The 16,915-nt window shown below is 45.4% G+C and overlaps 1 long non-coding RNA gene across 1 annotated transcript; it reads right to left on the minus strand.

The window, feature by feature from the left end:
* Positions 1 to 8,532: 8,532 nt before the first annotated feature.
* On the minus strand, positions 8,533 to 16,647 carry LOC150007571 (uncharacterized). Its single transcript, XR_016511635.1, has 2 exons — positions 15,473 to 16,647; positions 8,533 to 10,074 (listed from the first exon to the last, which is right to left on the minus strand). It is a non-coding gene; the product is annotated as an uncharacterized LOC150007571 (long non-coding RNA).
* Positions 16,648 to 16,915: the final 268 nt, after the last annotated feature.

The raw sequence follows: 16,915 nt of genomic DNA on the forward strand, positions 1-16,915 counted from the left end.
CCTTATCGAAGGTATCATTTTGTATTTTTTAAGATTTGCATAAATCACATCAACATGTATTTCTCTTTCAACTTTCTTTTTTGAACTCCCCATTATATTTCTGGCACTTATTCATGAAGATACATCGATGTCATTTTACTTACTATACAGTATTCCACTGAATGAGTATGAGAGTTCATTTGTCCATTTCCTTATTGTTCCAATATTTTTCCTATTTCAAACAACATTACCATGAATGTGTTTGTCCTTACTTCCTTGTGAACACCTGCGAGAATTTCTAGAAGTAGAATTTTGATGTTACAGTATAAGCACATCTTCAACTTTATTAGATATTGTCACATTGCTCTCTAAAATAGCTATACACCCTGCACTGAATTCAGGTACTAGCCACCCCGAGCCACACAATCTCCTTGGATTTTGGTTGTAGTGGCTCTAACCACAGTTAGTGCTGTTGTGCCTGTGGACCCAGTTGGCTGCCACCGCTTCCACCACTGCATGGACCAGGGGCCTGCTTGCAGGCAGCAAGTGACAATGCTTGAGGGAGACTGTGAAGACGGCTGCAGCGATCCCTGCCGTCGCTGTATGCATGCCCGTTGCAGCCTGTCCTACTCCTCCCATCAAGAGGCCTATTTCCTCTTCCTTGAACCTGAGCTGGCCTTGTGACTTCTTTGACTTCGTGTGACTTCTGAGTCTTAGCCTCAAGAGACCTTGCCACCTTTTATCTCTCCTTTCTGGAACATGATGCTGCCACCTCGAGGGAGAAGGACTATGTGAGGAGAGAGGCCCTGCCATCAGCAAGCAGCTATAGCCTGAAATGTGAGTGCAGCCATCCTGGCCATTCTGCCCCAGGCAAGCCCCAGACGACTGCAGCTCTGTGAGTAACCCCTGTCGAGACCAACAAAGAACCTCTCCCACTCCACTGCACCTGGCCCAAATTGCCTACACATAGTATAAGAAGCAAATGAAATGGTTGTTGTTTTAACTCATTGAGTTTAGGGTGGTTTGGTCCAAGGCAATAGACAAAGGATGCAAACCTTTCCTCAGATGCTATGGTGCACAGCTCTGCTTCTTATCCATGTGGGGCTTTCCTTTTGCTATGGAAGTGAAAGAAACTAGGAGACTCGCTTGTTGCCATACATACACAATTCAGAAATGGCAATAAGCAAACCAGGACCAATGGAAGATAGCAGCTGGAGAATAAATCCTTCTTTCTTCTTCCCCTGGGAAGGCCTGTTTGAAGATGGATTGTGTCATACGGTCCCTCCAGAGACGTCCTGCACGACTGAGCGATCAGTTTCCCATGGAGCCATGGCCAACTTGGTGATACACCTCTGTATATTCTCTCTCTCTCTCCCTAACTCTTCCTCTCTTCACTTCTGCTTCCCTGGAATTCCATTCCCCAATAAAGTCTTAGCATATCAGTTTTTGCTTAGGCTCTATTTTCTAAGGAATCTGAGCAGAGACAGTTTCAAGAGTGGTCCTAGAAAGCACTCTCAGGATGGGAGTTTGGAGTTGAATTGCCGACTGGTCTGAATTGCTGGACTCCCCTACCCCCAGTGCTAAAGGGAGTGGGCTGGTAACTGCCCCGATGTGCAGTGGCATCACTAAAGCCTTCATCAGTGATGAAGCGGAGGTGAAAGACGAAGCACTGGAATGTGCCAGTGGCTTCCAAATTGCTGCTCATTAAAACCATGTGGGAGTGTCCTGGCTGGTGTGGCTCAGTGAATTGAACACCGGCCTGTGCACCAAAAGGTTGCAGGTTCGGTTTCTGGTCAGGGCGCATGCCTGGGTTGCAGGCCAGGTCTCTGGTTGAGGCAGCTGATTGATGTTTCTCTCACATCAATGTTTCTCTCCCTCTATCTCTCCCTCCCTTCCCCTCTCTCTAAAACTAAATAAATAAAATCTTTAAAAATAAATAGATAAAATAAAATCATGTGGGGAGCTTTAAAATAACCCAGCACTTACCAATTAAGTCAAATTTCTATAAATGGAAGTCAGGTGTCAGTACTTTTTAAGGATCACCAAGCAAAATTTGGGACTTACTGAGATATACATTGGCTATGGCTCTTGATTAGCAGAATGGGGTAATTATAAGGATTGTGGTAGATGTGGCTGCTTTTGATCGCATTGCAACACTTGATTAAAAGACAAACAAACATCAGGACAGTTTACTGCCAATTTGGTGCATGGTGGGAAAGCAAGAGGGCCTCTTATCTCCTGCGACAACAGGACAAACTGTACAAAAATTCAGACCCAAGATCTGATAATAATAGTAACAGAGCTGTAATGGATACTGAATGTGCAGCCTTAGGTCTCCTATGTCAAACTCATGATAGAGGAAAATAGCTTCCCTTTGCTTGGAGACGATGTAAAGGCCTCCTCTGAAGCCTCTGAAATGGTACATATATTCTTCAAGATCTGTCCCAGACCTCCCCCCCAACCCCTTGTTGCCTCCACGTCAATAGTCGGGGAGGGGGAGGGAGAGGGCATCTCAGCATAGCTGAATGCAGAAATACAGTCCCTGCTTCTGGAGGAAAGTGCTCAGACATCAAGGCATTGCAGGACATGGCTAAGGTCTGCTGACAGAAACAATATGTGTGCCCATGAAAAGTGAATCTTGAGAGGGTGAACTGAGATAAGGAAGACCTCATTGGCATTGGTCACCCACCTATGCCTTGGCATTCAATATTCTGGAACGATGTTGACCCTATTAGTTTGCTGGAAAGTTAGATACAAGAATAGTCTACAGTAAAGGATGAGGCAAATCTGCTGCTAGCGCTGTGTGTGTGTGTGTGTGTGTGTGTGTGTGTGCAAGCTGAGGTGTTTTATCTTTGATTTCCTTCAGGTGAGCCAGGTGGCAAACTATACAATCTCTGTCTAGTTTTGAGCTCTGCATCTCATTAGCTTTTTAGAGGCTTATATCCCAAGTCCCTGAAAGAAGTAGAAAGGGGCCACTTAGGCTGAGGACGGGCTCTGTGAGAGTTGGTTCTCGCCTAGGACGGAGGCTTAATCACAAGACCAGAGCACCCGGCCTTTGTGCTCATGGAGGCACCAAAGGCGTGACAGAGAGACTGGTGCTCCCACCAGCCCCTCAGGTGCCCTAGTTTGCCCCAGTGATGTGCCTGAGCCTCTCCTCCCTGCGGTCACCTTGCCCTACAGTTGCCCGCAGAGCAGGGGCATTTGAGCAATCAGTGAGGTGTTCGCTGTACATCAAGCACCCAGTGTGAGCTGGCTCCGAAGAGGAACCAGCATGGTGCCTGCGTTCAGCCAGAGTTAGACCACCCCTTTCCCAGGCTCTGAGTTTCCTAAGGCCCTGCCCAGGAGTTTCGTCCCATCTCCAATTCCACTCTGCTGGGCCAGTAAAACCCCCCAGCTGGGAACTGGCTCAGGTCTTGAAAGCTGCCTTTTAGAGGGGACGCCGCCCAGCTGCATAACCAAACGCGAGGAGCCCAAGTGAGAAATCACAGCTTGGAATTACATCCAGAGCCTTGACCAGCCTCTCAAGTCATAAATCATATTCTGTCCTCAGAGGACAGCGGGCCATGAGGAACTCCAGCCACCTCACGCACGAGCTGTTTCTAGCAGCAGTCACAGTGTGAGCAATGGGTAGGAAGCAAGGTGGTGACCCATCAGGTGCAAACCCCCCCCCCCCCACTGGCCCAAGAGAGGGATTCAGTGTCAGCAGGAGGGGAACTGAACCCCCCAGTGCTCGGTCCTAGCCTTCCCGGAAGCCCAGGCCTCCATCTGGCCCCCCTTCCCCAGCTCCATGCAGACAGAGGCCCACTGGGGATTCTCAGAGCTTTTACTGAATGCCTCTTTAAAGTACCTAATTTTAACGAAGAAATCTTTCATCTGCCATCCTGTTTCCAGGAGACAAGTTTGGAAGGAATTTTCACAAGTCACTAAGGCCCTGGAAGTGTGTTTGCTGGTGGAAAATATAAGGCTGCGAGACCAGCACGGAGATGTTTTCACTGGGGGTGGAGGTGGAGAAGGCAGGAGGAGGAAATAAAACACCCCCCCCCCCAAAAAAAAAAGCTTCAAGAGCCAAGTGGAGGAAGGATGCAGAGGTGCAACCGAAAGGGGAAAGTGTTTGACTGGAAATGTCTGAAGAATCCTGCAGCCAGAACACACAGAGGCCCTCCTGGGGGAAATTCTATGCAGCTCGGGAGGTTGTGTGGGAAAGGGTGGGCGAGAGGGGTGGGTGGGATAGAGAGAAAGGGCGGGGGGTAGGGGGGATGTCATCAGCAACTGGAACGAGGTAGAGAGACTCTTTGCGTACACACAACACCCCACATCAGAAAAGCTCTCAATTTCATCCCCTCTGGAGCTTTTTGAGCCAAAAGAAAAAACAAACAGACAAAACAAAGCAGCTGAACTGGGAGGTGAGGGGAGCACTGGTCTGCGGTCCGTGCCTGTGAGCAGAGGGGTGGCGCTCAGGCCCAGACCTGCCCGGCTGGAGGTGCTGCTGACCGCAAAGACGCCACTAAATATTCCTGGCTCCCACCCGCTTTTCTCCTGAGCACCTCCTGGCCTGTATTTTGCACGGAAGGAACAGCTTTCCTTGCCCTTTTCGGAGGGGCTCCCGCAGCACTTCTCATCCGCTGCATGACTCGCTCACCATTACACCACCTCCCCTCCCACAGGGGCCATGACGCCGTCTTGGTGGGCGCCAACATGTTCGGCACCACCTGGTCCTTCTCGAAGGTTCTTGGCCCCACCAGGAAAGGGGTGGGTAAATATTATGAACTCAGGAGGAGGAAGTTTGGCAGATGAGGCTATGATTTAAACACCAGCAAGAGCGGAGGGGTGGAGTAGGTAGAGGTGAGAAGCCAAGGAGGCACAGTTCCTAGGCTGCTCTGAGAGCCCCCTGATGAGATGCGCAGTGAGAGCCAATGGGGTTAATGGGGGTGGGTTTGTTGAAAGAAAGTGGCTCTCCTGAATCACTAAATCGCGGGAAAGTCTCCTTCAAGGTTGATGGGAGATGGGCCTGGGGTGGGAGGTGACTTGGCGAGGCTTTTGCAAGCTTATGAATTCAGTCTCAGGGCGTGACAGTGTGTCTCCTGCAGCTGGCGATCAACAAAGGAGCATTTTCCCACCTCTTCCTCATTCAAGCTCCACACCAGCACCAAACAATGGGGGAGAAGCGAGGTGGCAGGCTAACAGGACTGCAGGTTTGGGGGATTAAAAAGGTCAGCCTGACCTGCACACAAATGGCATTTTCAATGTGCTTCTGTTTACCCCGTTTTCTGCTAACAGATACTACTTGTAGATGCAAAATTTTAGGGATTTTATCTTCAGCCTGGAGAAAAAGAAACTGTAACCTGCGGCTTTTGCTAAGAGTGATAACCTCATTAAGTAATGGGATTCGCTGATTAGCTGCAGCTAAGAAAATCTTGTTGCCAAACCTGTTAGTCTGAAAACAGCAACAAAGCTTCTGTCAGATCCACTTGTCCCCCACCTCCCAACCCCAGGGGATTTTACAGAAATCGTCGTCGGCAGCCGTCCGTCTCGAGAGACGATGGTGTAGCTTCTTAAGAGTCTATCTGCACCGCCAAGAATGGTTGTGCAGTCCGACTCGGGAGTGACACGGTATCTGTCTCCTCCCGTGTTGAATCGACATCTTACGATGACGCTGGAGTGTCCTCTCCAGTGAAGCTGAAGCTACAGAGCCTGGGCAGGGTGATATGGAGGGTCTCCTGTTGCCCATGCAGCAGACCCCCCCTCTCTTCGCAGCTGAAGGGTCCAAGGGAAAGACGGAGTCAATACAGCTTGGCTTCAGGTGCGCCGCAGGAGTTGCCGGTGTTGACTGTAACGTCAAACCTCCTTAGCGACTCCGGCTCCAGATTTTCTGTCGGGGTTTACTCCCTTAGCCTTTCCCCTGAAGAGGTATGCCGCAAGGCAGTGGAGGTTTTTTGGAGTCAGAGTTTTCCTTCTCTGATGTACCCTGACTGGAAGATCGAACCAGCGACACTTAGCTCGCAGGCCGACGCTCAATCCACTGAGCCAAACTTCCCCTTTAAATAGCCTTTGCCTTTCAATATTTTTTATTGCTTCCACTAATAGGTTAACGATAAGTTAGGAGCCACTCCTAGATGGATATCGAATCAACCTTGGTAAAGAGTTCAAGGAGAAAAGCAATTACACCTTAAAAAATGACTTTTTTATGAAAAGGGTAATAGGAAAATGTGCAAGTTCATTGAGCACTAAAATGAATGGAAGTTCTTAGCCAGAGATCAGAAGGCAAGATCTGTCTGTGCTCAATGTGTGTGATGGTGCTTTAGATTCCTAGAATGGAACAATATATCTTCCACAGTGGTTCACATAGGATGTAGGAAATTCTTCTTTCTGGTAACTTGCCTGCGAAAATCAACTCCATCCTGTTCTTAAGAACTACTTTCCCTTGTAGATTCTTAGGAGAGAGATCCCTGAGGTAGGTCGTCATCTTGGTCTCAGCTAAATAATTTCCTCTCTTTCCTATGGGTCCCTCATGGGTACTACCAGCTCAGGACTCTCAAGGTCATGAAAAAAAGAGTCTAGTCATAAATGGTCTATTCTATTGCTAAGCCATAGCTCCATGGGCTATGGAAGGGGGCCAGGCTGGGCGCATGGGGGAACATGGACCACAGCTAGTCCAACTGCTCAGGTGAAGTGACTTGCCCAATGCCCTCAGCAGCTCAATTGGAAACAGGGACTAAAACCCAAGTTTGTGGCTTCTGACCCAATCTATCTTCTGGCCATTAAGAAACAGGAAATGAGGCAGGGCCAGCACATGTACATATACACATCCAGGTGTGTATGTGCCTATACATCAGCTTCACACCTGATCATGCACATTAGCTGTGCTGTTCCTGCCCTTCAGTGATGTCTGCTTCACACCACACAATTGCTTTAATCTGGGGCCAGATCCTCCTTTCATCATAGGGTCCCTCTTTCCTTTCCAGGTCTGCAAGTGTTCACATGGCTAAATCTATGTTCAGAAAAAAAAAAAAAAAAAAAGACAGGAATGTGTATAACATTGACTTTGAGATTTGTTCCCCCCATGGACCTTGTATATAGTATTCCCTCACTTATCGCGGATATTATGTTCTAGACACACCCCCGACCCCCGCAATAGGTGAAAATCCGTGAAGCAGGAACCTTATATTTATTTTAGTATCTATATATATTTTAAGGCTTTATAATCCCTTCCCACACACTTATAAACCATTCCCAGTCCCTTATTAACCTTTCCCATTCCCTTATTGACATTTTCCACATTTTTATAAACACTACTTATGTTCTTATATTCTATACTCTTAAACCTACGTAACTTTAACAACATACGTGTACAGTACTGCAAAATCCCACGATATAGCAAAAAATCCTCGATAAATAATTAAATATACTATTTTAAAAAATCCCACGATACAGTGAGGCCATGATAAGTGAACCGCAATATAGAGAGGGACTACTGTAATTAGTGCAACAACAAGGGAAAAAGTCATAGAAGCTGATTTTGCAGAGCTTGCATCTAACAGTTGGAGAAGAAGAGGCTCAGAGAAGCCATCCCTAGCATCTGGGTACTTGCAGATGGGGTTTTTTTGGTGGCTCAGAGACTTCATGGACATATGAGAAAGGCCACCTAGTTTGGACCTGTGCTGGAGGAGGGTGGGGAGAGATGAGCTTGGGAATGGTTTTGTTCAGGGCAGGGCAAGGAGCAAAGTTAATATTTCCAGGTCTATTAAGTTATAAGCAAACCAAAGGCAGGGGGTGAGAGAAGGCTTTGGAGGTCTGCATGCATCCCTCTCCCTAGAATGCCGTCCTAGGCTTTCGTTGCCAGCCTGAGTCTCAGAGAGCACTAGTTCAAGAGGATTCCCCACCTCTGCCCCCAGTGGTTTCACTGAGAACCATATTGCCTTTGTCAAGAATCACTGCAGAACACTAGGGTCAGGATGGAGGCCTCTGAGTGGGGGATCTGGTCAGGGTGAGAGTAGGATCAAAAACCAGAGGCAAGCATGACCCCCAAGCAGCTCCAATCACAATCAACTGCTGGGGATAAACAGCCTGGAATAGGATTCCAGATTCAGCAGACACTGCCTGTGGGGCTTTTCTGAGCACTGTAATTTATTTTAATCCCCCCGACTACCACAGGAGACAGCCCTCTTATCCCTGATGACTGACCAGGAAGGAGATCCCAGAAGAGACACTGGTCCAAGATGATGATGACCCTGGATGGATACTCACCTGGGGGCTCTGATCCAATATCACGTTCCTGCCCTGCCTGAGCGGCCTCTTTGTAGTCGCAAGCCCGAACAGGAAGGTCGGCGAGACAGGAAGTGTAGTCAGACCATAGAGAGCCTGGGCTCCTGGAACAAGTCACTCCTGAGCCAGCAGTACTGGCCTGGCCACCCCGAGAGCCTCCCAGGCAGCTGTGAATTAGGCCTTTGAGGCCACAAAGGATACCCTTTGAAAGACTATTGACTTATGAGAACTAGTTCTAAGGAAAAAATGAACTCAAAGAAGTTGATCAGGTAAAACATACACAGGCTCATATAAATTCCATTCTTTATTAAAAATACAGAAATACTTTTTGCAGCACGAACAGAAAATACTGCACTGTCTTAGAATCTTAAGATTTAGAAATTTTATTGAATCACTCTCAGGCCCAGGATACACGGTACTAGAAAAAAAGAACTACATCAAAAACCTAAAACAAACATGCCAAAATATTAAAATCATTAAGGCCAGTAGTGTGTATTTTATGAAACTGTACATATCTGACTATAGTGTACCTACCAATCACTGTTTAAAGAAATACATTAAAAGCAGACGTCTAAGTAATGAAAAAATTGGCCCAAAGGAACAAGTTACAAACAATAACAAAAAGGCTTGGAAAAATTAAAAGCACGTTTTGATATGGTGTCTTATATATATAACTGTCCATTTGTTAAAACACTGTACATTGTAAAAGAAAAAAAATGAGCACATCATCTCCTAAAGAACATACTTCGCTTGCAGCCTGCTTATTGCAAACGAGAGATTTGTAAACATATGCAGTAGAAATACGTGTATGTTCATACACAGATAATGTATCTGAATAAACAGTATGTGATGAAATTAAACTGGAGGATAAATACTTTAATAAACTCTACATGTTGAGGCACATGAGGAATAAAATTCAGGTTGTTTCTAAGTTATGGACACGGCATCTTTCTCCCCCTTGGTTTTTGTACCTTAATGTGATGCCTATTTGCATTTAACCTAGTTATCTTATGTTTGCATGCTTCGCAAACTGAATTACAAAACCAAATTGCCTATTATAATTTCCCATTATGTGACACAATTACACAGGAACACTTCGAGGTGAGAGGAGTGTCCCAATTTTAGGGAGCACTGATTGCATCATGTTTGCAAAGAGCAAAAATTAAGGAGAGGCTCTTCCCCGAGGTGACAGAGTTTACTGCTCTTTCTCTCCAATGTAAATGCTGTTCCCCATTACAATGAGTTCTATTCACTGATTTCTGGTCTGCAAAATTAGATCCATTGGTATTTAAAAAACAAAACCAAACAAAACTAGGCCCAAATACTACACCATTTCCTAAGCTCAGAGCTCCACACTCCCAGAGCACTTCCAAATAAAGCACGGAGTTGAAGTAATGTTCCAGAATTACATTATGTTCATAAAAAGTGAAAGCACAATGGATTTTCAAGTAATGAGAGTACCAGCAGGACATACATCAGGTCCTTCTTGCTCATGTGCCTTGGACAAGCAAATGATGCACAACCTTTTGCTGGATGACCCTTGTCTCAAATTCCCAAATCCACCCATAAATACACACATGAATACACAAACACACATGAATACACACACACACATTCTTTAAACATCTTTAATTAAAAGGGAGGGAACACCATGTAGGCAGAGAAAAAGAAATGTGACCAACCCTGTTTTTCTCTCATGGAGATGAGGAGGTGACCCATTTGCACCCTTGGTTCCTGGCTCTTTCATGCAGTGCACATTCAAAACAGAAGCATCCTGGGGAAAGGGTGCAGCTGCCAGTCTCCCAGGTGGAGAGAGATCAGAAAGCCTTCTGCCTGGGCATATTGGGGAGAGAGGTAGAATAAAGAGGTGGAAACATGAGATTAACTAAAGCAGTGTTAAAAGAAAGAATCTGAAAATAAATCCCTTGGCTTCCAAAACAAAGACCTAACATTTCACTCATCAGCATTCAACCTCACAAACTTAGAGAACATGGATTTTCACTTACTCAGATGCCCTCATTATTTAGCAGGAGCCTTGTCAGATAATTACAGCCTAGCAGGGCTAGTAAAACAAAAACCTTTTGGCCTCATGACACTCTGTGACGTTATGGTGGCACTTGATTAACAAAAAAGCTTTTACTATTAATGTAAGGAGAAAATAGCAACAGAAGACAATTATGATGAAATGTTTGTTTAAATTCATTTATTTAGTTTTCTTGTATGTATGGAATAAAAAGTAAAATTTATCTACAAATGGACTTAAAGTATAAAATCTTTATATTAGTAAAATCACTTCTAGGTATTTACAGAAGAGAAACAATCTAATCGACTGTGTCTATAAAATAGAAATATCTGATATATGAAGTAACTGATATTTCAAAATTTTGGAGCTCATTTTTTTTTAAATCCTCAAATGATCAAAGATATAGCTGAAAAATGACAGCAAATTCAATATTGTGGTTTAAAACATGGTGGATAATGAAAGAAATCAAAGTATTCCAAACCTTCTCACACTTGGACAGAATCACTTTCAGTTCCTGAGAAGAAGACAACTTTGACTTCTAGAAAGAACTTGAGGGTGTGGGATTTGCTGGATAAAGGCCAGGAATAGAGCATCCTCTGTCCTAAGTTTTGCTGCCTTTTCCCTCCTCTACACTATAATTTCTTTTGGGAAATACATTGTCATCTTCCCTTGCCCAGACACAAGACACTTAATATTGCACACATCTCAGCAGAATTGTGAATTAGTCTAAAAAAAAAACCTTACTCCAGAAATGCTTCTGACATGGTCATTTACCCTTCATCTTTGATCCTGGCTGGACCCTCCTCACTTAAACAAGAGGCACTGGCCTGGCATTGGTCACTAGGAGGTGCAGTCAGTATTAAGTGGGCTCAGACAAAGCTACATATTCTATAAAGAACAGTGGACTAAATAGAACAAAGAGCAGAATAGCAGTCAATAGGGGGGAGGGGAGAGGGAGAGAAGGGAGATAAGTAAGGGAAGGGATTAGTCAAAGAACCTGTATAAAAGACTCATGGACATGGACAATGGGGAGGGATATGATTGCGGGAGAGGGGGTGGGTTGGGTGGGGGAGAGAAATTAGGGGAAAAGGGGACAACTGTAATTGAAAAACCAAAATTAAAAAAAAAAAAAAAAAAAAGAACAGTGGAGAGACCAGAACTGCTACTGGATGTGAGGGTGACTCTATACAGATTGCAGGAGGCAGCACAGCTGGGAAAAACAACTCATGCTTCTCAAGGGGTATGTCAGATTGGCTCCAGATCACTTGTCTCCTGACCTTCAGGGCTAGAGGAAGAGAGACACCTAGTGGGATGGGCATTTGGGCTTGTGCTTGAGGAAGGTTGATGAGGGGTATTAGGGAGCTGTCAGGGTGAGTCATAGAAGGAAGCATTCGAAAGGGATAAGACTCTTGTTTCCCAACTCAAGGACAGACTGAGAGGGCTAGACCTTGAAAACGGAAAGAGCAAGTGGAGACTGGGCCGGAAGTATGAGAGAGCCCAGGAATGCTGTGGGCTGGTGACGACGAGACAGTGGAAGGCCACACGGCCCAGCCAGGGAGAGAAGAGGCAACCTGCTCATTCTTTATTTCTCCCTCTCTACCTTGTCTCCTTTCCAAAAGGCGTTTGAGCTAGTGGAATGAAGAAAAACAGAAAAGAGGAAACAAAGAAACATGAAGAAACAGGAGAAAAGAAAGAAATGGAAAGTAAAAAATAATGAGAAGAGATAGCAAGGTGCTGCTTATATGGCTTTGAGGAGGAGTTATGGGCCCTCGAGAGAAGAGGATAAAACCTCTAGATGAGGTCAGATGGGAGGAGGGGCAGAACCTAGAAGTCATGAAACAGAAGAGGCAGGCACTAACAGCCCCACTGGCCTTTATTGAAAATGCTTTAAAGGTCATCTGGATGCCCCCTCATTTTCCTGATGAGGAGATGGGGTTTTGGTGGGCAGTAACTTAAGAAACTTGTTTCTTTTGCATTGCACCATAATCTGCCCCTACCAAGTAGTGTGGGTCCTGTGGAAGACAGGGTGGAGAAAGTTCTACACAGGAAGGGAGCTGTCCAGGTTTTCCTCAAGCGTTCATCCTCCCCAATCCTCTGGGATTCTAGTATTGTAGGCATGAGGGCTGTCTCTGTGTATTTGCAAACATCACAATATCCTCAGCTTACAATGCCTAAAGATACAGAACGAGACTACTTTAAAATGAACTTGGTGAATGGTATATATCCAGGTGATATTGCCCTTCAAAGTAGTCTATACATTGCAGCTCCTTATACTGATATCTACCTCAGATATTTAAATTAACAAATAAATTGTGGCTGTTGTTGCTCAAACCATGTGTATCCAGTAAGGAAACACCCAAGGAAAAGACAAGTGTGTGAGTATGGAGACACATCATTTGACACCTAGTGGCTCTGGCTTGCTCCAAATAGAAAAACATGCACCCTAACCCTTACAATGATCACAATGAGCTTCCAACAACACTTGGAAAAGAATGTGTTCTAGCTTCTAAAGAGGACCCCAAAAGAGAGATACTAAAAATATTCAGAGCAACGACAACATCCTTGGAACACGCATTCAGGCTTTTGCGATGATTTCTTTGAAGGTAAAACACTCTAAGTTTTGGTGTGGTTATGGGGGAAAAAAAGTTGGTCACGTGATTCTATGCTCAAAATTCCTATGTTACTATTTGGGGAAAAAAGAGAAGCCCCTGATATTTTCAAATCTGCTATCAAGGGAGGGGATGAGTCAAGAATGGAAGAGGACAAGGGAAAGTTCTCATCCAGCCGTCTCCTGTGGGCTGCATATTCTCAGCCTTCCCACCATCAGCACATATGAGAGGGAGGGGCTTGCGGGGAAGGCCCGCCTGGGCTGACCTGCCCTCCCAAGGTGAGCAAGATATTGGGAGCACAGGGTTCATGGAAAGAGCTGTCTGCCCCTCCCAGAGAGACATGTACTCCCCTCCTGCAGTTAACCAGCTGATGAGAACTCTGCTTATTTCTGAGAGGCATTATGGATTGAGAGGAAAAGGAAAAGATGTTTTAAAATTAAAGCTGTAAACAATCCATTGTTACTCTCTAATGCTTGTGGTAGAGCATTAGGCCAATCAGAATGTGAGATTTTAAGACGAAAAGACATGAGTGAAATGCAAGTCAGTGACTCCGAAGGTGGACATATTTGAGTGCCTGGAGAGCCAGAGGAAATGGAAGGCCTCGTGCCCCTCTTTTGATCTGCTCCTTTGGCAATATCCTTTCAGTAAAGATAGTGGGGTTCAAAAAATAAATTAGTGGCTTTTGGAGAAAATATAAAAACTGTTCAAGCATTTGTTCATTCAGTCAGCCAATCAATATTAATGAGATGCCTTTTTTTATGGCAGGTATTAGGCAAGGTGCTGGATAGTATCTACTTGTTCCAACTACTAAGATTTAAATATTTTCATAGAGAATCTGCTCCAGAAATGTATCTAAGTAAGCTACACATTCTACATACTTGGTGTACTTTTGGGTCTGATTTCTAAATCATTGCTAGGCGGTTCTTCTGAATAAGATAGAATGCTCTAGAAAGCAAAATCTCCTTTTGCAATCCCTTCTCAAACCTTCCCCAATTCCCACTTCTTGAGGCATTAGCTCCAATATGTGCTCACTCACGCACACACGCACACAAGCACGACACCTAACTTGGGCTTGGGGGTCATAAACTGTGTAACTCTCTTATAAATTCACAAAAGACCATGTTTACTCCTCATCTATCATAACCTACTTCTGCCCAAAGCTTCCTTTGTTCATTATATCACCAATGAGTACAATGAAGAGACAGGCCTCAGCATGTCACAGCATCTTTTTCACAGTTTAACTACTAGAAGGCGCACAGCCTTAGAGATTCATCCACATAAGCCTATGTGACTTTATCACACCCTGTGTGAACTCAGCCAAATTTACAACTACACTGAAAATTCTCTAGGCCACCCTTCTGTGTGTGTACAAGACCACAAAAATTTAGCTAGTGGCCACATTTATACCAAGTGACTGGTCCTTCATCCTATTGCAGTAAAGCTGGGGTCTACGTGCTAATATCAGTTGCTATTATAGGTATGGTTACTTCATGGACAAGCTCTGTTAAAAAGAGAAAGATCGCAGAGTTGGCTTCATCTCAAACGTCTGTGTCTGATTCACAGACATCTGTGTCTCCCTGAGAAATAACTTTTTCACAACCAGAGCTGTCCAACAAAGAAATAAACCACTTCCTATGGGAGTGAACTCCTCCTGATAGGAAGTGGTTGGGCAGAGCCACTTCTCAGGCTGCGGGGAAGGCATTCCAGCACTTCAATGGGGAGGCAGAGCCTTCCTGAGATTTGAGGACGCTACATGGAGGTCTCAGAGAAGGAAAACTCTGATTCCAAAAAACCTCCGCTGCCTTGCGGCATACCTCTTCAGGGGAAAGGCTAGGGGAGTAAACCCCGACAGAAAATCCGGAGCCGGAGTCCCTAAGGCGGTTTGACGTTGTAGTCAACACCGGCAACTCCTGCGGCGCACCTGAAGCCAAGCTGTATTGACTCCGTCTTTCCCTTGGATCCTTCAGCTGCGAAGAGAGGGGGGGTCTGCTGCATGGGCAACAGCAGACCCTCCATATCACCCTGCCCAGGCTCTGTAGCTTCAGCTTCACTGGAGAGGACACTCCAGCGACATCGCAAGATGTCGATTCAACACGGGAGGAGACAGATACCGTGTCACTCCCGAGTCGGACTGCACAGCCATTCTCGGCGGTGCAGATAGACTCTTAAGAAGCTACACCATCGTCTCTCGAGACGGACGGCTGCCGACATGGAGGTCACACAGGTATACTGTGAAATGACACTCAGCGAGGGTCTGCGATTTCATAGTGAGCTGTTTGGAGGAGCAAGGCTTTGGCTGTTTCAGAGGAGGCTCCAATGGAAGACATTTGTGTGGGTCTTTGCAATAAGTCTCTGGTGCATGGAACCTACTCTAAGGCTCTGGCCATGCAGTCAAACTACAGAACAGAGTATGGTGGGCTGGCAGCCCACAGCAAGTCTAAGTGATATATTTAGAGCCTGTGGGCATAAAGATGCTTTGTCCCCACACTGTCTGACATCATATTTAATCGGCTGCCAAGCCAGCTCTCTGCTCCTGAACGTGTCTCCGCTCCTCTTGCGCCCCATCCTTTCAACATCAACGTTGGTACAGCACACTGACCTGGAGGAAGGTGTCATTCTGAAGCTCTGTGTGCTGTCTCTTCCTCTGCAGGAAATCAAACTCCACACTAAGTGTGAGGAGAACCTCCAGGCTCTTTCTGTAGGACTTTAAGAGCAGAGGTCTGGGGCCCTGCTTGGGAAAGCAGAGAGTGAAGAAAAGCAAATCCTCCCTTAAAAATGTGCTTTTGCTACTCAGGGGAATTTTCCTGAAGCCTAGGAGAGCTGGCGTGAGCTTTCTTCTCAAATACAACGTTTTGGTGAAGTCCATGTGTGATCATACCATTGTAACCACAAAGGAATTTACCACAGGAAGTGTCCCAGCTGTTGCCTATTAGCATTAGAACAAATTACACAAAGCAAATTGTTAGCAGACATGTTTCCGTCATATTTAACTGGTGGCGATAAATAAGAGCAATTCTCTTTCAAATGAATGCTACATTTCCAAAAATCCAGCTTCCAAATGTCTGTGAAGGAATCGTCTTCTATTCAGAGGGAAGGACACTCTGGAAGCTGAGGTCCCCGTGTTCTTGCTGGTGGCACAGCCAGGAGTCAGGCTGGAAGCTCAGGTGCCGGGCGTGAGCGTATCGAGGTGCTGCTGCTGGAGTGACATCACAAGATGGCAACAGGAATGTCTGCACCGCTACGTATCTGACCACCTGCTGGATTCACCTCTGGCTTCTCAGCATGGTCATATCATGCCGCAGGGAAAACAGCACATGGCAAGACAACGCTCTCAGGTCATGGAGTGTGTTTATGACAAAAAATAAGCCAAACCCACGGTCAGGTTTTCACCCTTCCCCTTAACAAAATAGCGCCATTTTAAAAAATGATCTACTCCTTCACAAGTCCATGTCTTGTTATCTGATATTTAAAAAAAAAAAAAGTTAAATCTCCTGTTCGTCTAACATCATTGGAGAAGAGTTGAAAAAATGCCCCCTCAGAGCAACAACAGACAGCCCCCATTTCCTGCTGCCTCACAGGAAAGCCCGGCTCTTTCTTTAGAAAGAAAGCACACTAGTTTCATCTTTCAGGAGCTTCTGACAATGACTAGCTTCTGACAATGACTAAATTCGAGTCCCTAGTCACCTCTGGGCATTTCCAATTATCTTCAGAGATGGGACAAAATTCTCCTAAAATAATTTCAAAAACCAATTTGAAAGAATGTTAATTTTTAAAAAGAAATACTTCATACAGGAGGTAAATACAAAAATGGGTTATTGCAGCTTAAAGGGTTGGGACTGTTAGAAGGGGTGCTCTTTTCCTGTTTTCCTGAGACATTTATAGTTTTATCTTCCCTCCCCTGCTGATTTCCTTCTTAAGCAAACCACCTTAGCTGGGTATTCCTTTGCAGTATATTTCAACATCAGAGTTGGTTCTCCCGAGGAGCTCCTCTTCACTCGTTTTTCCTACTGAAAGGAAACAAGCTTAGCAGCCCCGCTGAAGG

Source organism: Furipterus horrens, unplaced genomic scaffold (assembly GCF_987537825.1).
Source record: "Furipterus horrens unplaced genomic scaffold, mFurHor1.1.pri manual_scaffold_6, whole genome shotgun sequence".
Taxonomy (NCBI): Eukaryota; Metazoa; Chordata; class Mammalia; order Chiroptera; family Furipteridae; genus Furipterus; species Furipterus horrens.